At 40.7% G+C, this 26,111-nt stretch overlaps 1 long non-coding RNA gene across 1 annotated transcript in view; it reads right to left on the reverse strand.

Annotated features, from left to right (window-relative positions):
• The window catches only part of LOC116857387, a 55,615-nt gene that overhangs the window by 13,313 nt on the left and 16,191 nt on the right, over positions 1-26,111 (reverse strand). Inside the window, exon 3 of the long non-coding RNA XR_004380748.1 lies at positions 23,403-23,498. This is a non-coding gene — a long non-coding RNA (uncharacterized LOC116857387). The remainder of the gene's footprint in view (positions 1-23,402; positions 23,499-26,111) is intronic.

Below are 26,111 nucleotides of genomic sequence, written 5' to 3' on the forward strand. Positions count from 1 at the left end.
GACTGAGATCAAGACCTGAGCCCAAACCAAGAGTCGGACACCCTACCAACTGAGCCACCCAGGTGCCCCCAGCACCACCTTCAGGTTAACAACAGGTAATCCGTATTGTTTGCAAGCTTTTTTGATGATGGGATTTGTACATGATGTGTGTGATTTGTAGACAGAGGAGCCATCCGCAACCCTAGCTTGGACGTGGTCCTGGACCTGTTTTACTGGTTGCCCCCATTGTTCTAGAAGTTAACACTCTGGTCGGGCCATTTAAACTGCTGAGGCCTGGTTGTTGATGTGGCTAGTACATGGATGAACACAGGCGTACCTTAACAATGACGCCAAGAGGACAGTATGGCTTAGCGCAAGAACTCGCTAAGCTGCTCCTATTTCTGTCACAGCTACGCTGCTCACCGCAGCTGCTGGCAACAAGTCCCACATGCCGTGTGCCCTCCTGCGAGGAGCTGTTATGAGAGCACCAGCTGGGGGGGACAGTATTACTGTCAGCCCCATCGTATGGGGGTTCAGACCAAGGCCCAGAGAGGCTAAGAGACTTGCTCAGTTTCATCAGTGGGCTTGAATGGGAAGGACGTGGCAATATTTGAACCCCACCAGCCCAACCCCAGAGCCCCAATCCCAAAGCAGAGTCAGAAGAAGAAAAGACACGCTGCTGACTCCATGAAGTCCAGCGACCCAGTGTGGCGTCCACTAGCTTCCACGTCTAGCTGCATCTCCTGTTTTCCTTACACGGGGCCATCACCCAGCCTTGTCCACTCTCGCAGCTCCAAAGGCCTTCCACTAGCAGGCCAGGCCTGTGTTCATGCCCTTCCTGCTGCTTCTTCCCCTCCCTCGCCCCTTCCCCTGTTGAACGTCTACTCAGCCATTAAGGCCCAGCTGCCATTCGACCTCTTTTTAAAAAAAAAAAAAAAATTATTTATTTATTTGAGATAGTGAGAGAAAGAAGCAGACTCCCCACTGAGTGGGGAGCCTGACATGAGACTCGATCCCAGGACCCTGAGATCAGAACCTGAGCCACCCAGGTGCCACCGAGGTGCCACCCAGGTGCTTCTGGACCTCTTTGCGAAATACTTACCTGAGGCCCCAGCTAGAAGTACACACATTCACCCCTCTATCCTCCCTCACAGCCCTTGGTCTGAAGTCCTCCTGGGGCACTCAGCACCTTTTACCTGGTATGCGTTCACTAGACTCTAAACTCACTAACGAAAGCCCAGCTCAACCTCGGCTTCAACCATGACTCCTTGGTTTCCCAAGTACATTAACTCATAGGTTTCCTCAACACTTTGTTCTTGCCTTAATTGTCTCTAACACTTAACCTTACTCCAGCGTGCTCTCATTACTCTGCGTATCTGCCTTACCCCAGAAGGGTAAGCTCCTTGAGGGCAGACAGTGTTTTCTTTGTCTCTGTATCCTCAGCCTAGCACAAGCTCCTGCTCATTTGCTTGTCGGATGAATAAATGAGTGAGTGAAGCCCTTCCTGAACCCCCAGCTGAACACCAATAGCTCCTTGTTCCTTCCTTGTGACATTTTTTAAATCTTTGTTGGACTATAAGCATCTTAAGGTTGGAGCTACGCCTTAAGCATAGCTTGGCATCTCCACGGTTCCATCACTTAGAAGAACTCCTGGTCCAGTACATGAATTCAGTAAGTATTTTCTGAATGAATGATTCATCACAACAAACAGAGACCCTTAAAGATAGACTCACAGGTGGTCCTAAAGAATAAGTTTTCAGAAAGAGGGCTGGGGCGCCTGGGTGGTGCAGTCGGTTAAGTGTCCGACTCTTGGTTTCAGCTCAGGTCGCGACCTCACGGTCATGAGACTGAGCCCTATGTCAGGCTCCACACTCAGCACAGAGTCTGCTTAAGACTCTCTCTCCGCTCCTTCTGCCCTTCTCCCTGCTCATTCTCTCTCTCTCTCTTAAATAGGTAAATAAATCTTTAAAAAAAAAGAAGAAGAAGAAGCCTGAACTGTATGGGACTCAGCCATGAAGGCTGAGGTGAGCTGAGCGTGTTGGAAGGGCTGTGAGCTCTGGGACGCGTCCCTCGCCCCCGTACAAACAAGCAGCCATCCTTTACCGCTTTGCTACTGGAGGTGTTAGGAAAACAAACATCAACATCCTCCAAGAGAATAGGACAAAGTGATAAAAACCCATAAAGAAAAAACCATTTTCAGGTTCATGCAACACCTGTATACATTCTGTGAAAAAATTATGCATCCAGGGGGCGCCCGGGTGGCTCAGTCAGTTAAGCGTCAGCCTTCGGCTCGGGTCATGACCTTGGGGTTCAGGGTCAGGCCCCTGCTTCTCCCTCTCCCTCTGCCTGCTGCTCCTCCTGCTTCTACTCTCTCTCTCTGTCAAATAAATGAAATCTTTTTTAAAAATTATGCATCCATTTGCCAGTGTGATGATACCCCAATCCTAGCTAATATTCCTCTCACATGATTAAAAACATCATCTTAGGATGTTTCCTTAGATAAGGAAAATAGTAAATGAAAAAGCCTGTATGCTATGAATTCCTACCTATGCAATGGTAGGAAAGTGTTGAAATATCATAAAAAAATTGTATGGGTCCACAGACTAATAATGGGTCATCCTTATGCCATCAACTGATAATTAAGTAAAAAATATCTCAGAATGGAGTAGTCTTCAAAACTGGGTTCTATATAGAATGACACCACTCTAAGATGTAAGAGAAGAAAGAAAAAGAACATTTCCTGAGAACCTTCTAGGTGTCAAGTACTATCCTCAATGCTTTTACCCACATTATCTAATTTATTGGTCTGAACAAAATCGTGGAAGGTCACATAGCTAATAAGCACCTGAACTGAAGTTTGGTCACACATCTTCTCTGTCCTCACCTTTATTCTGCCCTCATGCCCCTGTTAAGAATTCAGTGCAGGGGCACCTGGGTGGCTCAGTGGGTTAAGCCTCTGCCTTCAGCTCAGGTCATGATCTCGGGATCCTGAGATCAAGCCCCGCATCGGGCTCTCTGCTCAGCAGGGAGCCTGCTTCACCCTCTCTCTCTACCTGCCTCTCTGTCTACTTGTGATCTGTCTGTGAAATAAACAAATAAAATCTTTAAAAAAAAAAGAATTCGGTGCAAATATAACACTGAAATTCCTCGCCAGTTCTGTTTAACTGTATCCCTCCCTACCACGAGTGACATTTCAGACGCCGTCTGGACCAGTTAATTGAACTGCGGAGATTCATTCAAACCATCTATGGTCAAGTGGTCAGGGTTTCTTCATAGATACCCTATTGGTAGATAACCCTACTATCAATGCCTATGATCTTTTCCTTTAGAAAGTTTAAGCCTGTTAAGTTACACAGCCCACTAGTGTATTTACATTTTCTTCGTCTTCCCCAAACACACAGTCTTAGTAGCCTGATGACAGAAAGCCAGTCCTGGCGATCCAAATGGGCTGAGCTCCAATGGATCAATAACTCACTTGGCGGCCTACTGCCGAGTGGCCAAACAACCACCATGAGAAAACCTGGCACCCGATTCTTGTCTAGTCTGCCACTGTGGAGTGGGTCGTTTATCCTTGGCAGCGGTAACAGTCCCTTCCAGGCAATTCTGGCTGTTAGAGCAGTACGCAATCAGCATGCCACCAGGGGACGAAGAGCAAACACTTATCGACAGTTTCAGACTGGGGGCAAGTTTGTGAGAATGTAGAACCACAAATCTCAGCAACAGAGTATTCATAGTCAGTTTTAAAAACACTAAGCACTTGTCAACATGGCAGAGTTGATTTCTTTTAGAATTAAATGAAAATGAAGGAACAACAATTAAGCATGAATTACCCACAAAAATGTTTTTAAGATTTGTAATTACAGTTAATTGCTATAAAATATCATGTTGACTTAAAAAACTGTTAACAAAATTGAAAGTAAAGTAATGGCCTGGTGAATGCATATTTCCTTATGTTCCTTATCCCAGGCACAGGGGATAGGGAAAATCCCGATACACTCTGTGACCCAGCTCCCTGCCGTGCCCATGGAGGTGGCCATATATCCAACCTCCCTTACTCTTGTTGCACTGGCTTTCTCTCTTTCTAACTTTGTCCCTGCACATGTGCGAGGTCCCAATATTCTCTGCTCCTGTCCCCTGCTCGATAGAGCTCCTATGCTGGAGATACCAAAAGAAAACAATCCATGGGATTAAGAAAAATCAAAATGGAGGGGGCGCCTGGGTGGCTCAGTGGGTTAAGGCACTGCCTTAGGCTCAGATCATAATCCGAGGGTCCTGGGATCAAGCCCCATGTTGGGCTCCTTGCTCAGCAAGAAGCCTGCTTCTCCCTCTCCCTCAGCCTGCTGTTCTGCCTACTTGTGCTATCTCTTTGTCAAATAAATACATAAATTCTTTTTAAAAAAATAAAATGAAGCCATGGAGGTGATCTGGCTTTAAAATTCCAGGGGCGCCTGGGTGGCTTAGACGGTTAAGCAAGCAACTCTTGATTTCAGCTCAGGTCATGATCTCAGGGTGGTGAGTTCAAGCCTTGCATCACACACCATGCTGGGCGTAGAGCCTACTGGAGACTCTCTCTCTCCCTCTCCCTAACCCCCTCAAAAATAAATAAATAAATAAATAAATAAATAAATAAATAAATAAATAAAATGGGAATTCCAATGAATTACATCAGGGTCGACGTTCTCTAAGCTGGAGCTAACTTCAAAGCATGTCACTTTTATTCATTGTAGCCACAACTATCTCTTGATCCAAGAAGTGTCCGATCTTATTCTTTCCAAAGTTTCATTCAAGTGTCATTTAGGTTATGATAACATGAAGATGAACTTTCAGACAATCTACCCTCAGTAAAAAAGCATGAGGTCATTTAAAAAAAATCTAAAGGCATGGCTCCACGTAATAGCTCTTTGTTAGGTTAATATCACTATCCTCTTATAGCTGTTCTTGAAAACAGCTGTTCTTGAAAAGAGAAAGTTGGGCTACTAGGTACCCACTTGCTCTATTTTTGGGGGGCAGAGGTTATATCGGCAGTTCAGAGAATGCCACATTTTTCTTCAAGCACTGAAATATACATGGTTCAATATAATATATAATTCCTGATTACCAATCTAACTCCATGCTGTCCACTTCAATAGCTTCTTATTAGCAGAATTTACTTATATTTGGCTATCAAGTACCCATCTTTACCATTTTTCACATCTGAGAACAATTTGATCTCCCCAAATATCTCTGCAACATAAAACATGTTCCCCGGCCAGGGTGAGCCTCAAAGCCGATGGTCGAAGATGTTTTCTCTAGGGGCGCCTGGGTGGCTCGGTCAGTTAAACATCTGCCTTCAGCTCAGGTCATGATCCCAGGGTCTTGGGATCGAGTCCCGCATCAGGATCCCTGCTCAGTGGGGCGTCTGCTTGTCCCTCTCCTTCTGCCTGCTGTTCCCCCTGCTCTTGCTCTCTCTCTCTATGTGTCAAATAAATAAAATCTTAAAAACAAAATCCATTAAACCAGGTTTTTTAAAAAATAAATTGAAAAGAGAAGATGCTTTCTCTAGCTCTCCATCTATGCCTAGCACCCACTGTATGGAAGTGCCAGGGGAATGGAGGTACACTGAGTCTAAATCTTTGGTAGAGAAAGAGATTCAGCATTAGTAATTAGTTTAGCAGACTAAACCCTGGTAGTTGTAGATGGATCCAAAAAAGGGCATCCCTGTAAGCATGTACATTGACTATAATATTCATATTTGTAAATTCATTCATCTATTTACCCCACAAACCTTTCCTCAGCTGCTTTTCTGGGCATGTCACTGTGCCAGGTGCTGGAGATACACAGAGTGACTCACTGAATATTCACAGGAATATGAGGGAGGTACGTGATGATTCCTACTGCACAAGCGGAGCTCAGAGAAGTCATCTGCCCAACGTCACATCGCTAGTAAATGGTAGAGTCACTCCAAAATAACTCACACAACATAGACACCTTTAACTTCATCTTAACTCGGGGAAGTGGTATTTAATGAAAATCCGTAGGCAGAAAGAGGAATGGTCAAGCCTCAGGGCACCATGGACACCCAGGTTTACTGACCAGAACCTTTCTCTTACTAACTCCCCAGTGCCTTGCCGAGGTATCACCACCACTGCCCGTGGCACCACATTCGGCCATTCGTGATCACAGCAGCTCGGCGCCCCTTTTTCAAGCACCTCTGGAGTCAGGAAGTACTGTGACTTCCCCACACCCCAAGAGATGATTCAGTGGAGTCTGATTTAAAAGCCTAGAGTCTTGCGTTGTTTTTCAACCCTGTTCCAGATTCATTACCAGGACTCCAAGCTGAGGCATCCCCAGAGGGTGGACAGGCACCTGCAGCTCTGAGAACCAAGAGACCTATCAGAGGAGGAGCGCCTTGTTCCTCACCTAGGGCCCATGCCAGGGCCATGCCACAAACAACTGTGGCTCTAATGAGCACTCAGGGCTGGCAAGACCAGGGAGGGCAACTCCCAGACTTGAGGGTCAGGCTTGAAAATGCAGCATATAGTAATAGGAATCAACATGAACTTGACGGCTGCTTGCTCCGTTCTACAGGGCAGTCTCAGTCCAGTGAAACTGCCTTTTCTAGGTTCCCTTCGGTCAGTTAAACGTCCCCCCAAAAAAGGGTCCCCCCCCAAAAATGTCTCCACTAAAACAAAAGTAAAACAAAACAGCCAAAATTTGGCAGGAGGAATTCTCTAAACGGAAGAGATGGTCATACTCCTTGAGCCCCATTTTCCTCTTTGAAAACAGACCATGCAATGCCAAGTAGCTCCCTGGGAGGCCGGACAGAATGCTGTAAGCTGCTTTTCAGAACTGCAAATGCAGGAGAGCTAAGACAGAATGAATTCAAGTTACTGTTTTGGGTCTGCGTGCTTGATTTTTAACAACTGAAAAGCTAAGAAGAAGGCTCTTTTGCTGTTAACAACTAGCTGAGGGTCTGAGCTAAGCCTGCTTCCGTGTTGCATCCCCCTTCATCCCCCAGCTGTCCGCCGCAGGCTCATATGTGTTTCTCTACGATGACACTTCCTGTAGCCTTGTGGAAGAAATTCCAAGCATATAAGAAAGATCACTATGAGTTGTATCAGGTGAATCAGAAAAATAAGGCGGCGGGGGAGGGTGTCAATAGTTCTTAAAAGATCCCCGTGGGATTCTAAAGCGCACCCAAGACTGAGAACCACAAGGATAGATGGTTTCAAGTGTGGAAGGTTTTTCTAAGTAACTGGAACTCAGGTCACATGGAGAAGGAGGAACTCTCTGGGCCAGGATGCTCCAAGAGAAATATAATATGAGTCATGGATATAATTGTAAATGGTTTATATAATACAAAGAAGGAAATAGAAAGTAGCAGGTAAATTAATATATTTTATACAATCAAATATATCCAAAATATTATCATTTCAACATGGAATCAATGTAAAAAATAAGGGAATAATTTTTTCCATTCTAAATCCTGGAAGTGCGCTCTGTATTTTATACACAGAGTATATGCTCTGTCCTAGACAGCTCAGCTACAAGTGAAGGCACTCTCCCACCAGGGGAGTAAGTTCGGATGAATAACCCAAAAATGGGTATGGTTTCTACCTCCCTATTGGCTACCACTCCAGGATGGGACTCTATGAAGTAATAAAACTATGTTTCATCTACAGAGTCACTGAAAGGGCCAGAGCTGGAAGAGCCAGTCAATATTTGGTCCAACTCCTCTACCTAGTGAAGGCTTGTACCAGATGGTACTGATAATTTGTTATAGCACAAAGGCCCTGCAATTCTTGGCCGTTTTCTCTATCCTGAAAAAGACTGGTAGTTGAAAAGGTGGCATCTGTCCTAATTCTCCTTTTTCTTGATTAGCAAAGAAGTATTTTCTCTAATGCTGAATAAAACAAATTCATCAGATGCTTTTCATTTTATGTTAGAAATTCAAATACTGAATTTTCACTTTGTTGGGATTCTTTTTTCTTTTAATTTTAGTGCAGCGGGCTTTGGACAGCTTATCTGATGCCTCCTCAACTGTCAGTTTCAGCGTGCAGAGGGCCAAATTAACTCAAGAGGTTCCCAGCTGAATAGACTGATTTCTGGAACAATCCACCCATCTGGCAGGAGCAATCAGAAGCCTGATTAACAGACCTGAGTTAAACAAAATGTTAGCAGGGGTGTTAAAGGCCACTTGTTGTTTACACAAAGCTCCTTAATCTTTCATCTGTTCTTTAAGGAAACAAGAGTCAGTAAAGGTTACTTAAATACTAATAGCAAGCTGCCTAAATTTCAGGAGTGTATAGTAACTGAAGTGTTTCTCCCCAAAAAAAGATGCCTAGTGACTTATTAGCACGCGCTTCCTTGGTCAATGTGTTTGGGTCTTTTTTTTTCCCTTTAATTATTCTCTTCCGTGGTTTAGGTTAGGGTTAACCTAGAGACTGTTCTGTCCCCATTCAGTACTGTCTTTTCTACGGCTTGTCACTGTTACAGCTCATAACTGAGCAAAAAGCCAGACCATAGATACAAACAAACACATGCACACTGATTCTGTCCTTCATGCATCCGATCATTGACTAAGCACCCTATACAAGGCACTGTACTAGGCCCTGCAAGGGACACAAAAGTAAAGGAGATGTACCTTCTACCTTCAAGATGCGTACATGTATGAGAAGGGAAGAAATAAATAGCTGAACTATATCAAATACTCTTAGGTATTCAAAGACGTGCATATGCAATATTATGTGAGACACATCTTTTTATAGATCTATATCTGAATAATTTGTTTTTTGATCATTTTGACTAGATCTGTCAAATGAAAAAGGGAAAAGGGACACACAGATGAGGCAGGTGAAAGGACAGGCCATTTTGATAAACTCCAATACTTGAAATCAGCCCTTAAGGATGAAAGCTACAATTTTAGCTTCCACAGCAAAGGGTTTTTTTTTTCTTTATTCTGCTTTAATTACACACTGGTGAGAAAATACCCATTTACCCAGAAAAGTAATGCATTCTTGCTTGTCCAACTTGACAGTACGTTATAAGAGTTGGGCGTGAGTTTTTACCAAACCTGGGAAAGACAGCCTTCCCAGTCAATGGTACATTTACAAGACATTCAAATATTTGCACAGAGTTAACAAGAAATCCTCATTACAGGGCTGGCACACAGCCCAGTTAACCTGGCAGTATTCATGAGCCATGTGAGGAAAACACAAGCTAGTGGCCGTGTCCGACATTTGAAGCAACAGACACTGTGAAGGATTGCCCATGTTAGGGACAGAGAAGCCACAAGAAAGCCTGGCACCTTTGCTCTCTACTTCCTCCTCTTCTTGACCTTGGAATTGATACGACTTTTAAGTTTTGCTACTGGGCAGGCAGAGCCGGGAAGGCCAAAGACCACTGAAGATTTTGTTTCTTGTTGGTGGAGGAAGGGACAATAAGGACGATTTGAGATGAGTCTTAAAGGAGGGGATGAGTCTGAATAGCCAAACAGAGGAAGAGGAACCTTCTAGGCATGCCAAGGAAAGGTGGGAGGAAAGCCTACACTTCCGTACCAGGAGCCCTGGCAAGCCCATTCAAGAGGGCTTGCCTCATCATCAGCTAGGAATCAAAGAAGGGATGAGGGGACTGTATGGCAAAGGTGAAGGAACAGCTGTAAACGTCCCTTCCCCAAGCCAAGTTCCTCTGCCAAAGCTGTTTGTGCTCCCCTTTGTCTTTCCTAAGCCCCCCTGTGATAATGACTGGTTGTGGGGGTTGAGGGTGCAGAGGGCTTTCTGAGCCCCTGCAGAGAACTGAATAATAGGGCTTTGCAAACGAGGGGCTTTACATGTCCCTAATCCCAAGAAATTTAATAATATTCAAACACAAGTTTAAATGAAAAACTTGAAAAGCAAAAAATGTCTGCTACATTAATAAAGCATTAGTGGACCGTAATCAGGTTTTGATTTAATCTCTTTAGGAAGCCCTTAATACTCTGCATCAAATACAAAGCTAATCTTCTTGTTTCCTCTGAAACTCCACCTCAGCAAATTGTTCATCTAGCCGTGTAAAGAAATTGAAGCCTCTTCAAAATGTATTCTGCCCACTGGCAAACCAGTTGAAGCTTTCAGATCTTATTTTATATCACACGTCTCTCTTTGAACTCACGGTGATGATTTTGTGGGTTGAACAGTCCTCTATCAATAGTCACTTTTAAGTTTGGCAGCTTTGCAGTTTTTAAGCTGAGAAACTTTAAATACTTTTCAGGTCATTACCCACTGATGCTATTTCTCTTTCGTCCTCTGCCATGTCTTCCTGTAATTTATAGACACTCTGGGTCCACTTCCGGTTCACCGAGGCACACACTGACTACTGTGCATCTCCCTCTTCTTTTTTGTCTGCGTCATTGTCTCTGCCTCAAATTGTCCTTTAATTCTGGCTCCTCAAGTCTTCCTTCGGGGAGCTGATCTCAAATTCCAGGCATGGCTACCTGTGTGATTAGAATCCACCCATTTTCCCCTGCAAGCTGGGATACGTGTTTCCCTAGTGTTCGTTATTTTACAAAGTGTGCCAATTTGCTTCTCTTTGAGCTAGGGGTAAACAAAATGCCTCACAAAAACTCTCTCATACCCATCAGCCAAGAAAATTAGAGAATCTTAGAAAACTCTCAGCGGCAAAAAAAGTTTTATATTCCTGTAGCTGTGGCTATTCCGGGATGTAGCACGGGGACCACTGCCTCCTGTCTGGCATGCTCTAGGCATGTCATCTAAACGCTATACCAGAATTGTGGAAACCACCTTTTTTAAATATCCATGGAAAGGGACCAATTCTAAGAAATAGGTTGGAATCTAACTCAGTTGAATTATCTTTATCTTTTTAAATATATCAAAAGATGTCTGCAAATTCTATCTACTTCTACGGAAGTACACACTAAAATCTCCAGTTTTAATCACTTTACTGGAACAGTAAAAGCCACCCTATTAAATTTGTTAGGTATTGTTTTCCACACTGAAAAGTTATCTATGCCTCTTATTATAATTAACAATATGTCACAACTGTATATCACATTAAATATATGTGTTCATACATATTTTCTTACTTATATTCCCAACACCTGCTTTCATAGTCTCACTTTGACTCTGCTGCTGTACATGAAAAGCTAGGCCAAGATTTGATGCATTCCTACATAATTCTTTACTCCTTGGGTCAGAGATTTCCAAACTTTGAAAAAATACAAAATTCAGCTCAGCCCACCCTTTACTTAAATAAAGCTTTCTTACTATATTTATTATTTCTCCTACTAAGAAAACTATGCAGGGAAAAATGCATTTATATTTCCTTTTTAAAATGAACAATTTGGTATTTGAAGCTTACGTGCTGTTTTCTTCAGAACACTTAAGGTAGGACAAAAGTGAGAGAGGAGCAAGATAGCAGAGGAAAAGGAGATCTCAATTTCGTCTGGTCCCAGGAATTCAGCTGGATAGTTATCAAACCATTCTGAACACCTACAATCTCAACAGGAGATCGAAGAGAAGAATAGCAGCAATTCTACAAACAGAAAAACAACCACTTTCTGGAAGGTAAGACGTGTGGAAAAGTGAACCCGAGGTGATATTTGAGAAGAGAGACTGTGGGGGGCAGGGAGCCTCTGTCAGCGGGCTCCTGGCAAATGACAGAACAGCGGCACACAACATCAGGACTTTTAGAAGTCTGCTCTGCTGAGGGATATCACTCCGGTGGCTAAGTGGTGGGTGGAACCCTCGCTGGGACAGCGTGGTCTCAGGACCCGTGGGGTCACAGAAAGACCGGGGGTGCCTGAGTGTAACAGAGCTCCCAGGTATTGGAGCAGGGAATCCGGCTGCAGAGACAGAGCTGAGCAGTGGTCTCTTAGCTCAGGGTCGCCATAAACTGTGATCCCTGCTGGCACAGTCAGGCCACTGCTTTTCAAGCAGGAACCCCACAAGTGGCAGATCTGGGGAAACCCTCACTTCCTCCCCCAGGAAGAGTGGCATGGGAGTACGCTGCAGGAATCTGCTGGGTTTGGAGACTCCAAAAGGGGCTGTGAACCAAAGATAGAAACACTTGGTCACAGGCCGGGTGAGCACAAAGTGCGGCCAGAGACTAGAGAGATGGGAAGGATTGACTGCTTTTCTCTGAGGGTGCACTGAGGAGTGGGGCCCCGAGCTCTCGGCTCCTCTGGGCCAGAGATTGGGAAGCCACCATTTTCATTCTCATCCTCCAAAGAAAGCGCTCAGGGAACAAAAGCTCCAAGAGCGAACCCAAGCAGATTACTTAGCCTGGCCATTGGCAAGGGCAGGGCAATTCCGCCTTGGGCAAAGACATTTGAGAGTCACTGCAACAGGCCTCTCCTCCCCCAGAAGATCAGCAAGAACATCCGGCCAAGACCAAGTTCAACGATCAATGAGAACTACAGAGCTCCAAAGCTAGAGGAAAGCAACACATAGAATTCATGGCTTTCTCCCCATGATTCTTTAGTCATCCAAAGTTAATTTTTAAATTTTTCTTTCTTCTTTTTTTTTTGAATTTTTCCTCTTTCCTATTTTAACCATGTTATCTTATCAATACTTTTTAAAAATCTTTTTTAATTTCATTTTTATAGTCATATTCTATCCCTTTGTTGTATTTAACCTTATTTTTGTATATATATTTTTTCTTTCTTTAAAATTTGGGATGCAGTTTCTTCTAACAGACCAAAATACACCCAAAATCTAGTGTGTGGCTCTGTTCTATTCAGCCTGATCATATTCTTTTTTTTCCCTTTCTTTCCCCCCCCCATTGTGGGTCTCTTCTGATTCATTTACTGTATATTTTTCTGGGGTTGTTGTTACCCTTTTAGCATTTTTTTCTCTCATTCATTTATTCTTCTCTGGACAAAATGAAAAAAAAAAACAGAAAAATTCACCTCAAAAAAAAAAAAAAAAAAAGAAAGAGAACAAGAGACAGTGCCGACTGCCAGGGGCCTACTCAATATGAACATTAGTAAGATGTCAGAACTAGAGTTCAGAGTGACAATTATAAAGATACTAGCTGGGCTTGAAAAAAGCATAGAAGATATTAGAGAATCCCTTTCTGAAGAAATAAGAGAACTAAAATCTAACCAAGTTGAATCAAAAAGGCTATTAATAAGGTGCAATAAAAAATGGAGGCTCCTATCGCTAGGATAAATGAGGCAGAAAAGAGAATTAGTGATATAGAAGACCAAATGATGGAGAAAAAAGAAGCTGAGAAAAAGAGATAAACAAGTACTAGATCACAAGGGGAGAACTTGAGAGGTAAGTGATACCATAAGATGAAACAATATTAGAATAATTGGGATCCCAGAAGAAGAAGAAGAAGAAGAGAGAGGGGGGCAGAAGGTATACTGGAGCAAATTATAGCTTCCTATAATTTGGAAGCTATAGATAAATAGAACTTCCCTAATTTAGAAAAGAAAACAGGCATCACAATCCAGGAGGCACAGAGAATGACCCTCAAAATTAATAAAAATAGGTCCACACACCATCATCTAATAGTAAAACTTACAAATCTCAGAGACAAAGAGAAAATCCTGAAAGCAGCTCAGGACAAGAGGTCTGTAACATACAATGGTAGAAATATTAGATTGGCAGTAGACCTATCCACAGACACCTGGCAGGCCAGATATATTCAGAGCACTAAATGAGAAAAATATACAGCCAAGAAAACTATATCCAGCTAGGCTGTCATTGAAAATAGAAGAGATAAAAAGTTTCCCAGACAAACAAAAACTGAAAGAATTTGCAAACACCAAATCAGCCTTATAGGAAATAAGGGGTCCTCTAAGCAAAGAGAGATCCTAAAAGTAACACAGACCAGAAAGGAACAGAGACAATATACAGTAACAGTTACCTTACAGGCAATACAATGGAACTAGATTCATATCTTTAAATAGTTACTCTGAATGTAAATGTTAAATGCCAATCAAAAGACACAAGGTAACAGAATGGATAAAAAAAAATAAGACCCATCAATATGCTATCTGAAAGAGACTCATTTTAGACCTAAGGACATCTCCAGACTTAAAGAGAGGGGGTGTAAAACAATTTACCATGCTAATGGATATCAAAAGAGCTGAGGTGGCAATCCTTCTATCAGACAAATTGGATTTTAAACTAAAGACCATAATAAGAGATGATAAAGGACACTATATCATACGCAAAGGGTCTGTCCAACAAGAAGATCTAACAATTTTAAATATCTATGCCCCCAACATGGGAGCAGCCAATGATATAAGCCAATCAATAACAAAATCAAAGAAACACATCAACAATAATACAATAATAGCAGGGAACTTTGACACCCCTCTCACTGAAATGGACAGATCATCTAAGCAAAAGATCAACAAAGAAATAAAGGCCTTAAATGACACATTGGATTAGATGGACATCACAGATATATTCAGAACATTCCATCCCAAAGCAACAGAATACACATTCTTTTCTGTGCACATGGAACATTCTCCAGAATAGATCACATCCTGGGTCACAAATCAGGTCTCAATCATTACCAAAAGACTGGGATCATTCCTTGCATATTTTCAGACCACAATGCTTTGAAACTAGAAATCAACCACAAGAGGAAAGTTGCAAAGAGCTCAAATACATGGAGGCTAAAGAGCATCCTACTAAAGAATGAATGGGTCAACCAGGAAATTAAAGAAGAATTTTAAAAATTCATGGCAACAAATGAAAATGAAAACACAACTGTTCAAAATCCTTGGGACACAGCAAAGGCAGTCCTGAGAGGAAAGTATAAAGCAATAACAAACCATTCTCAAGAAACAAGAAAGTCTCAAATATACAATCTAACCCTGCACCTAAAGGAGTTGGAGAAAGAACAGAAAATAAAGCCTAAACTCAGCAGGAGAAGAAAATTAACAAAGATCAGAGCAGAAATCAATGAACTAGAAACCAATGAACAGTAGAACAGATCAATGAAACTAGGAGCTGGTTCTTTGAAAGAATAAGATTAATAACACCCTGGACAGATTTATCAAAAAGAAAAGAGAAAGGACCCAAATTAATAAAATCATGAAGGGAAGAGGAGAGTTCACAACCAACACCAAAGAAATACAAACAATTATAACAATATATTATGAGCAATATATGCCAGCAAATTAGGCAATCTAGAAGAAATGGATGCATACCTAGAGACATACAAACTACCAAAACTGAACCGGGAAGAAATAGAAAACCTGAACAGACCCATAACTGGCCAGGAAGTAGAAGCAATCCTCAAAAATCTCCCAACAAACAGGAGTCCAGGGACAGATGGCTTCCCAGGGGAATACTACCAAACATTTAAAGAAGAATTAATACCTATTCTCTGGAAACTGTTCCAAAAAATAGAAATGGAAGGAAAACTTCCAAATTCCATAAAATTCCTCACTTCATGAGACCAGCATTACCTTGATCCCCAAACAAGGCAAAGACTCCAAAACCAGACGAAGACCCCATCAAAAGGGAGAATTACACACCAATATCCCTGATGAACATATATACAAAAATTCTCACCAAAATACTAGCTCCCAATAGGATCCAACAGTATAGCAAAAAGATTATTCACCATGACCAAGTGGGATTTATTCCTGGGCTGCAAGGTTGGTTTGATATCTGCAAATCAATCAATGTGATACAATACATTAATAAAAGAAAGAACAAGGGGGCACCTGGGTGGCTCAGTCATTAAGCATCTGCCTTCGGCTCAGGCATTGATCCCAGGGTTCTAGGATCGAGTCCTGTTTCAGGCTCCCTGCTCAGCAGGAAGCCTGCTTCTCCCACTCCCACTCCCCCTGTTTGTGTTCCCTCTCTGGCTGTTTCTCTCTTCTTTTTGTTTCTGTCAAATAAATAAATAAATAAATAAATAAAATCTTTAAAAAAAAAAGAAAGAAAGAAAGAAAAAACAAGAACCATATGATACTCTCAATAGATGCAGAAGAAGCATTTGACAAAGAATAGCATCCTTTCTTGATCAAAACTCTTCAAAGTGTAAGGATAGAGGGTACATACCTCAATATCATCAAAGCCATCTATGAAAAACCCACAGCGGATATCATTCTCAATGGGGAAATGAGAGCTTTACCCCTAAGGTCAGGAACACAGCAGGCTCTTCACTCTCACCAATGCTATTCAACATAGTCCTAGAAGTCCTAACCTCAGCAATCAGACAACAAAAAGAAATAAAAGTCATCCGAATCAATAAAGAAGAAGTCAAATTCTCACTCCTTGCTGATGATATGATACTTCAGGTGGAAAACCCAAAAGACTCACCCCAAACCTGCTAGAATTCACACAGGAATTCAGTAATGTGTCAGGATATAAAATCAATGCACAGAAATCAGTTGCATTTCTATAAACCAACAATAAGACAGAATATAGAGAAATTAAAGAGTCAATCCCATTTACAATTGCACCTGAGGCAATAAGATACCTAGGAATAAATCTAACCAAAGAGGCAAAGAGTCTGTAATCAGAAAACTACAGAATACTCATGAAAGAAATTGAGGAAGACACAAAGAAATGGAAAAACATTCATGAAAATGTCTATGCTACCTAGAGAAATCTACACATTTAATGCAATCCGCATCAAAATATCAACAACTTTTTTCAAAGAAATGGAACAAATAATCCTAAAATTTGTATGGAAGAAGAAAAGGCCCCAAATAGTCAGAGGAGTGTTGAAAAAGAAAACCAAAGGTGGTAGCACCACAATACCAGACTTCAAGCTCTATTACAAAGCTGTCATCATCAAGACAGTATCGTGCTGGCACAAAAACAGACACATAGATCAATGGAACAGAATAGAGGGCCCAGAAACAAACCCTCAACTCTATGGCCAACTAATCTTTGACAAAGCAGGAAAGAATGTCCAATGAAAAAAAGACAGCCTCTTCAACAAATGGTGTTGGGAAAATTGGACAGCCATGTGCAGAAGAATGAAACTGGACCATTTCCTTACACCACACACAAAAATAGACTCAAAATGGATGAAAAACCTCAATGTAAGACAGGAATCCATCAAAATCCTTGAGGAGAAACAGGCAGCAACCTCTTCAACCTTAGCCGCAGGAACTTTTTCCCTAGAAACATCACCAAAGGCAAGGGAAGCAAGGGCAAAAATGAACTACTGGGACTTCATCAAAATAAAAAACTTTTGCACAGCAAAGGAAACAGTGAACAAAACCAAAAGACAACCAATAGAATGGGAGAAGTTATTTGCAAATGACATAGCAGATAAAGGGCTAGTATCCAAAATTTATTTAAAAACTTATCAAACTCAATACCCAAAGAACAAATAATCCAATCAAGAAATGGGCAGAAGGGGGCACCTGGGTAGCTCAGTGGGTTGGGCTTCTGCCTTCAGCTCAGGTCATGATCTCAGGGTCCTGGGATTGAGCCCTATGTCGGTCTCTCTGCACAGCGGGGAGCCTGTTCCCCACTCTCTCTCTGCCTGTCTCTGCCTACTTGTGATCTCTGTCTGTTGAATAAATAAAGAAAAATCTTTAAAAAAAAAGAAAAGAAATGGGCAGAAGACATGAACAGACATTTCTGCAAAGAAGACATCCAAATGGTCAACAGACACATGAAAAAGTGCTAACATCACTCGGCATCATGGAGATACAAATCAAAATGTCAATGACATCCCACCTCACACCAGTCAGAATGGCTAAAATCAACAAGTCGGGAAATGACAGATGTTGGCGAGGATGTGGAGAAAGGGGAACCCTTCTATGCTGTTGGTGGTAATGCAAGCTGGTGCAGCCACTCTAGAAAAGAGTATGGAGGTTCCTCCAAAATTTAAAAATAGAACTACTCTATGATCCAGTAATCACACTACTGGGTATTTACCCCCAAAATACAAAACACTAATTCAAAGGGATATGTGCACCCCTATGTCTAAAGCAGCATTATTTATAATAGCCACATTATGGAAGCAGCCCAGTGTCCAATGATAGACGAATGGATAAAGAAGAAGTGGTGTATATATACAATGAAATATTACTCAGCCATAAAATGGAATGAATCTTGCCATTTGCAACAAGGATGGAGCTAGAAAGCATAATGCTAAGTGAAATAAGTCAGTCAAAGACAAATACCATATGGTTTCACTCATATGTGGAATTTAAGAAACAAAATAAACAAGCAAAGGAAAAAAGAGAGAGAGAGAGAGGAGAGAGAGAGAGAGAGAAACAAACAAACAAAAAAAAAGACTCTTAACTATAGAGAATGAACTGATGGTTACCAGAGGGGAGGGGTAGGGGGTGGGTGAAATAGGTAATGAGGATTAAGGAAGTTTACCTGTTGTGATGAGCACCAGGTGATGTATGGAATTGTTGAATTACTATACTGTACACCTGCAACTAATATAACATTGTATGCCAACGATACTGGAATTAAAATAAAACGTAATAAAATAAAAATAAAGAATTTGGGGGGTGCTTGGGTGGGTTAAGTAGGTTAAGCCTTTGCCTTGGGCTCCGGTCACGATCTCAGAGTCATGGGAATGAGCCCTGGGATTGGACTCTGCACTCAGCAGGGAGTCTGCTTCTCCCTCTGCCCTAGCCCTCTGCTCATGCATGCAATCTCTCTCTCTCTCAAATAAATAAATAAAATCCTTTTAAACTTTTTGTAAAAAGAAAATAGAGACACAGAAGATGCCCCACATCATATGAATAAATGAGGGAGTCAATATAAGGGACTGTTGAGTAATACTACTGCCATTATTACTTCTACAACTATTACCTAACAACAACAGCAATGGTAGCTTACCGGTACCATGTTTTTGAGTACCGACAGAACGAATTCAGTACACATTAGAAAAGGAATGCTTCTAATTTAACTTCCCAACTTCAGTTCATTATTCTCTGGCAAGTTTCCCCTTTTGAACAGGATTGACCATAGAACTGGTAGAACAAAGTGCAAAATGAAAATGTGGGGACCCTTTCTCAAAACGTATTGAGAATTTCAGACCATTACAGCAGAGCATTAAACCAGGCAGAGAGCTCTATGAGACTCACAAGTCACAAGTCCACGAACCTGGCCCTACTTTGGAGCCCTTAAGAGATATGTGAGTCTTAGTATAATGCTGAACTGTAGGGACAACAAAGGAAACATGTTATCGGTTCTCTAGGTCTTCTCAATTCATGAAAACGTTTGTTTTTGTTACCTCTTGTAAATCTCACATCATCAAAACTATCATTAGATTCAGAGATGTGTCAATTCCTAGATGGCAAATCTAGGGTTGTTTTCATTGATTCTTGAGATAATGTACTTCCTGTGGAGTTTTGATTCCTCTCGCACACCCTCTTGAATACTATATAAAACAAGAACTAGAAAAGCAGCTCAATCTCCATTCCTCCCCCTCTCAAGCCCTTCAGTCAAGAAAGGACACAAAGAACATGTTACAATTAAACTAAGCCATGACAGGGAGAAAGGCTCCTCTGTTAGTCCACTTACAAAGAGCAAACAGTGCCATTGAAGGCACAGCCTCACACAAGACTGGGCTAAGTGGTTCTCACAACAGAGCGGCGAGACCTATTCAGGCTGGAGAGATCCCGTCTGTCCCCGCCATACTCTACGCATCGCAATTCTCACTCCCAAACCAGGAGACAAAGAAAAGAATGCTAAGAAAACCATCAGACAACTAAGATGAAATGTAGAACACAATGGCATTCAAGTGCACTGTGATCAATGTTTAGATAAGAGCCACATTTTGTTTTTCACAAATACAGTAATACACAGAAGAGGGCTTTTCGCTAGGCTGATGTCTTAGGGTTTGCTTTCTGTCTTCCATGGTCCTTTTTTCCTGACAAAGGACTTACCATATTTACCCGATTCTAAGATGTATCTTTCTTCCCTTTTTCACATCCTGAAATCAGAATGTGCCTTATAATCAGGGGCATTTTGCAATCACTGTCAGCCAGGAGGCAAGTGAAAGGTCATCGCCTGAGATACGCAAATATATTCAAATCTGCTTGTGGCTACTGTAGTATCACGACATGTGATAAACATATGTATCTAAAGAAGCCAAAAAGAGCTTCCAGTAAGTATAAAATTATAATTCTATTGATACGAAAGCACTGCATCATAGCTTATTCAGAGGCATTTGTTTTCTTTCGTAGTGTTACATAAAAACATAATTGCAGAAAAAAGCATCTCGAGTGTGAGGAAACACTTCACATCTTCAACAGATGCATATCTGCCACTGACATTTTTGAAGAGTTCGAAAACTTCACATGCCCCCACTTAGAAGCCATCCAAAGTTGATACTGAGAAAATTCCTAGGTACTAATAAAAGACTACTTTTTAAATACCTTTAATGAAATATTGAGGTTTTCTTTTTTATTTTTCCTGCTATATTACAACTAGAAATTCCACAACTTGAAAACCTAAACACTAGTGAGAGGTCGTGACTGCACCAGAATACCAATATACTGGACCAGACTAGTGGACAAATCCATTTTTTCTGTGGTTATGTTTTTAGAGGAAATTCAAGAGTTCCAACATAAGGTCAGGAGCAGCACTATCATATAAAATACATATGATGCAACCTACAGGTATAATTTGAATTTTCACATGTGACATTTTTAAAAGTTTAAAAAGTAGGTAAAATTAATTTTACAGATATGTGTTATTTAACTCAATATATCCAGAATACCATTGTTTCAACATGTAACCAATATAAAAAAATTAGTGAAATATTTAAGTTTGCCTTGTCTCTAAAACCTGGTGTATATTGCATTCTACACTGAGGAAATATCAGTCCTCACTAGTCACAATTCAAATGCTCAGTAGCCACGTGTGGCTCCCATATTAGACAATATAGGTCTAGTCTATTCATACATTTATCAGCAAAATAAAATAATCCCTTCCAGAACATTTTACTCAAACTCAGAAGCATCCAGCAGAAATCCAACAGTGGATATGAACTATGATGAATTATCTCAATGATGACAACAATGTATTGTTCTGGAGCAATCCTGCTGAAAATAGCCTACAGTAGTGGTCTTCGAACTAGGCTACTGGTACATGAAATCTTTTCAAGAACTTTGTGAGCATGGATAGTTGGTATGGGATCCCCTCTCAGATTCTTAACTCCCGTGGGTCTAAAACTGACCTGCCTAAAAACGATCTTTTTTCCATGTGCTTAAAATTGAGCATTATTTTGCAACTATTCTCAATACTGATTACTTAAATGCATCATTAACTGGAAAGAAATGCGCCTCCTAACTAATGGCAGTACGTACTTTTGATGCTGATTCTTTTAGGTATAACTGGGATAGTTTACAAAACGTTTACACCGGTAAAACTGATACACAGAGATTATAGGTGATTTCTTTCAGATAAGATACATCATTCAATTAAACTACTTAAAACCTGTTTTCTCAGATTGTATCTTGAAGTATCTTTTCCAATTAAAGTCAATCCTCATTTCACTTTATAAATAATTATATATTTTTTACCTCCCATTATCAAAAACGAAATATGGTCATTTCCAGACCAATTATTCTTTAGCCATATATACTTACCTCTTTCGTAAGATAGGGTTGAAAAGTTTGATTCTGTGGTCCAATAAAATTAATGGATTTTTCAATTTTTGCACATGATTCCTAGTTAATTATGTTCAGAAATCCAATACCAGAGTTCTAAAAACACATGCATACATGTTTCCTCAAGGAAACAATGCCTGCCATCAGATTCTTTGCTTTATACATGAATTATAATGTCAGCTACATATCTCATTGTTTAATTTAAAATCACATGACAACAAAATTATTATTAATATTTTAATTTATTTCAAAGTAAATAAAAATCTCACTATATTTTTAATCTATTTATTTTGTTAGTAAACTATTCAACAAAGGTGTCCCATAATCGATTTCTGTGTGGTTTTAATAATGCCCCTCAAAATGCATATCAATTCATTTTTCCATTGAAAGATGATGTAGGACACTTTCTGTGAAGGTACAGTTGATTTGGCCAATTATTTTGATATGGACATTGCCTTTGCCAATTAAGTTATATTATAAATATTTTCTATGAAATCAATGATCCAAATCTGCAGCCTCAAAGTTTTATATTTAAAGGATATAATAAATCAAAGGCACCTTTTCAAAATTACTGTATTGGTTAAGGCATACTTATCTAAGTATTTTGATTTTTCCAACCTTTTGTAAGTATACTGGATTAAAAATAATGCTTCGAAAGGCAAATATGATAGATATAATAGCTATATCTTGACAAAGTCATTTTGGTAAACTTACCAGAAACTCAGAAATAAATGATTCAGCAAGAAATCCTTTCATAAATTGAGGTTTCTTTCCTTTCATGGAACTAAAGATAGGTCTAATCAAGTAGTCCATCACAAATTTTAAATTTTAATTAAAAAACTTAAATCATGAAAAATTATTTTTAGTGACAAGTCACTGTGACTTTTGACTTACAATTTGGGCACTCATTCCATTCCCTTCTACTTATTTATGGGAACAAAGTTTTTTTCAATTCTTATAGCTCTAAAAGTGAAAAACAGGAATAAAATTTATACTGTACTGTCTCATTAGAAGTAACAGTCATCCTCAGAGTGACAAACTAGCTTGGAGGAAAACAAACAGTCATATGCACTTAAGGGATGCATTTCCAATCAAATTTGAGTTTTCATTTTTAGTAATTATCAAAATATATAATATTTTATACTATTTTATACTGTTCTGATAAACTGTATAGTACTAATAATTTAATGGTGAAAAGTTTAATATTTAATAGGCTTAGCATTATAGGAACATTTATTTCAATCCATATGTATTTTCATAGAGATATATAGTAAGATGACCAATAAAAGGCTTTTAAACATAAGAATATATATTACATTAGGATACATTACTGAGGAGACCTAAATAGAACAATGATTTCCAGGAGATAAGATCATGAAATTTTCTGACTGTTCATGGTTTTTTTCTTTGCTTTTAAATCAACAATGATGAGTATCAAGATCCAATGGTATTTTTAGTTCACTGAATGAATGGATAAATGTAACTCATTTTATTTAAAAGTATAAGTATTTATAATATGCTGGAAATAATAACCACAAACTTATGATAAGAAATTTCAGATACCAACTTCAAGAAATTTCAAGATACCAACTGATGGAGTTGATAGTTTTTCAAAATTATTTTAGCAGGCCTATAATTAGAAAGTTTGAAAACCACTGCCATAGAACACAATCTCAGAGAAGCCCAAAGGAAAACTAAGTGAGGGAAAGGAAATTTAGGAAGAAAGATTTCTTTTAATATTACTTTTAACTTCTGAATGTACCAGAAACCACTATAAGCTGAAGTATTCTAGCTTACTTGCCAGGGCAGTTAGGCAACCCTGCAATGGGTGAAATTTTAGGGGTATTTCTGAGACATCCATAGACACTGTACTTACTCACTATGATCACTAGGTGGCAAATACACACTGGTAACGAAGCCCTCTTCCCCTCTTCCCCTCTTCCAAGGGCTCTCTCAATTGTCCAATCTCCTCCTGCAAAAGGGAAAAGGATATGAATAACGACGACAATCGCAACAAACAATAGCAGGAAATATTTATTTCCATTTACCAGCAACAGTAACAAGCCCTTAATATCTCTGAAAATTTCAGAACTGGCCTTGCTTATGAAGGTGATCTACCCTTCATCAATACCATTTACAATAATGTTGAGACGTTCTACGATATGACCATGAACTTTGACCACAAAACCCAAACCCTGTGCAGCTAAGAACTTCACCTCTGGTAAAACCAAAAAGCATCAGGAGCATCTATGACATTCTGAGCACAAGACCAAGACTTTCATTTCACTGAATCTTCAAATAGCTCTAAAAGATAGGTGCTAATCTTACCCCCACATTACAAGTGAGAGAGCAGGAAAATGGCCCCAAATCATTGGGTTAGTAAGAAAATGCAGGTTTGGCTTTTTCTCACCAATTCAATAGCCATGCCCTTAAATACTACCCCATGTGATGTTTCAGTGGCGTGTGTGTGTGTGTGTGTGCGCGTGCACATGTGTGTGTACATGCATGTATCTATGTATCTTTCTGTATCTGGCTATGCACATTTGTATTTCTGTGCTTCTGTGTGATTCTATGCCTGTGGTTCTGTGCACGTGGAAGTGTGTGCATTCAGTGTGCACGTGTGCACACACACACACACACACACACTTGTGCACGCCAGATCTTTCAGCTCTCTTTCTGGCAATCTCTACATCTCTTCTTATACTGTATAGCCATTAGAGGAAGCTAAATAATTTCCATTTTCTTTTGAAGAGGCTAAGAAAAAGGTACATTAAAGTCACAGCCTCCTTTGGAAAAGGGTTTATTTGTGTGTGCTTTTATAAGTACCTGAGTCTGTGTGTTTTCATGCGTATAAATCTCTGCCTATGTCTCCACGTCTGTGCATATGTCTGTGTTTCTATTTGTAGCATGATTAAGTCTATGTATGCATCTGTATGCCTATGTTGGCAGATGTGTGTGTGTATGTGTGTGTGCATTCATATGTTTGATGTACATTCAGGATTGAGTGCCACATGGGCGTAGGAGCACATTTGTAGATCATTTGTGTGTGTGTGTACATGTGCCAATGTGTCTAAATGTTGACATGTGAAGGTACGTGTCTGTGCCTTTGTGTGCCTGTGGCTATGTCTGTATTTTTTACCATGTTCAGGACTGTGTTGTCTGTAGATACATGTGTGTAGGTCTCTTGCTTTCATATGCTGAGGATGTTGTGTTTCTGGCAGGGACCCCTGGCATCTGAGCGGACATCTGCATGTGCGTTGTGTGTGTGTATAGGCAGGCGCTATTATGGAGTTCTGTTTGCATGTGTCTGTGAGAGAGGTTTGGAGTGTGTCACCATCAGAGTAGGTGAAATCTTGCTTTTTTTGGAGGCAGGACTCATGTCTCTGTCTACCTGTGTAAGTCTGTGGAAGTGCCTCCGTATTCCCATGCGCAGATCTCTGCATGAGTCCAAGTGTGTAAGCAGCATCTCTATGTGGAAATGTCTAGTCCTCATGTTTGCTGCTTGCAATGGTTCATCAGTGTGAGTAGCTGCGTGTCTGTATGTCTGTGCAGACATAACACCCATGTGCATGTCTGAGTGTTGGTCGTCGGGTCTATAGCTACACGTTCTTGCCGTCAGGCTTTATCTGTGTCTAGGTGCTTCTATAGTCACACATGCAGGACTGTGTTCGTCCACCTGTTTCTCCACCTCCGTTTTCATGTGTATGTCTGTGTGACCATCTTCATGTCCACAGGGGCGCGTGTGAGTGGATCTGCATAAACCCACCTATATGAGGACGAGTTTCTTCGGATGACTCTCTGGGTGAATGCACATGCGCCTGTATGTAGATGTTTATGTCGCTGCACGATATAAGGACTCCACATGCATGAGAATTTTGCGTGTCTCTGGGTACATGTCTGTGTGTGTGCTTCTGTGCTACACATACTCATCTGTTCACAGGCATACACATGGCGACACATACAAGTGTCTGTGCAACTGTATGTCTGGGCGGTGTGCTGGATTCTGACGGGGTGTGCATGCATTTCTATGACTATGTGCACAGATCAGTAGACATGCATGCTTCTGTGGGTATCTGTGTGCCTCTGTGTTCAGGTGTGTGTCTGTGGGCCTCCATGTCTAGCTATACATCCGTGTAGAACTCCATGCGTGGGAATCTGTATGTATGCTTCTGCAAACGTCTGCTCAAGCTTCTGTAGCCATCTCTTTGTGATTCTGTATGGGTGCGGTCTGTGTGCCTCTCTGCCTCTGTGCACATGCCTGCATCTCCGTGAATGCCCTGTGTTTCTGCATGTGTGTGTGGCTTTGCACGCTCCTCTCACACATCTGAGTGAGCCTCTGTGAGTGCAGATGTGTTTGCCCACATAGATCTTTGTGTGGGTCTTTAGGCCCGTGTCTCTGTGGGGAGGTATATGCTTCTGCATCTAAAAGCATTTCTGCCAAAATGTCCCCCCCAATCTATGTAGAACACATCGCTCTTCTCTACAAAAGCATCTCTCTCATGCATATCCCACTATCTCTGTGTGTAGATACAGGTAGAAATCTCCGTATGGATCCGTATCTGACTTCTCCACGTACAAGTGCATT

This window comes from Lontra canadensis, unplaced genomic scaffold (genome assembly GCF_010015895.1).
Source record: "Lontra canadensis isolate GAN:19392208 unplaced genomic scaffold, GSC_riverotter_1.0 scaffold123, whole genome shotgun sequence".
NCBI classification, from domain to species: domain Eukaryota; kingdom Metazoa; phylum Chordata; class Mammalia; order Carnivora; family Mustelidae; genus Lontra; species Lontra canadensis.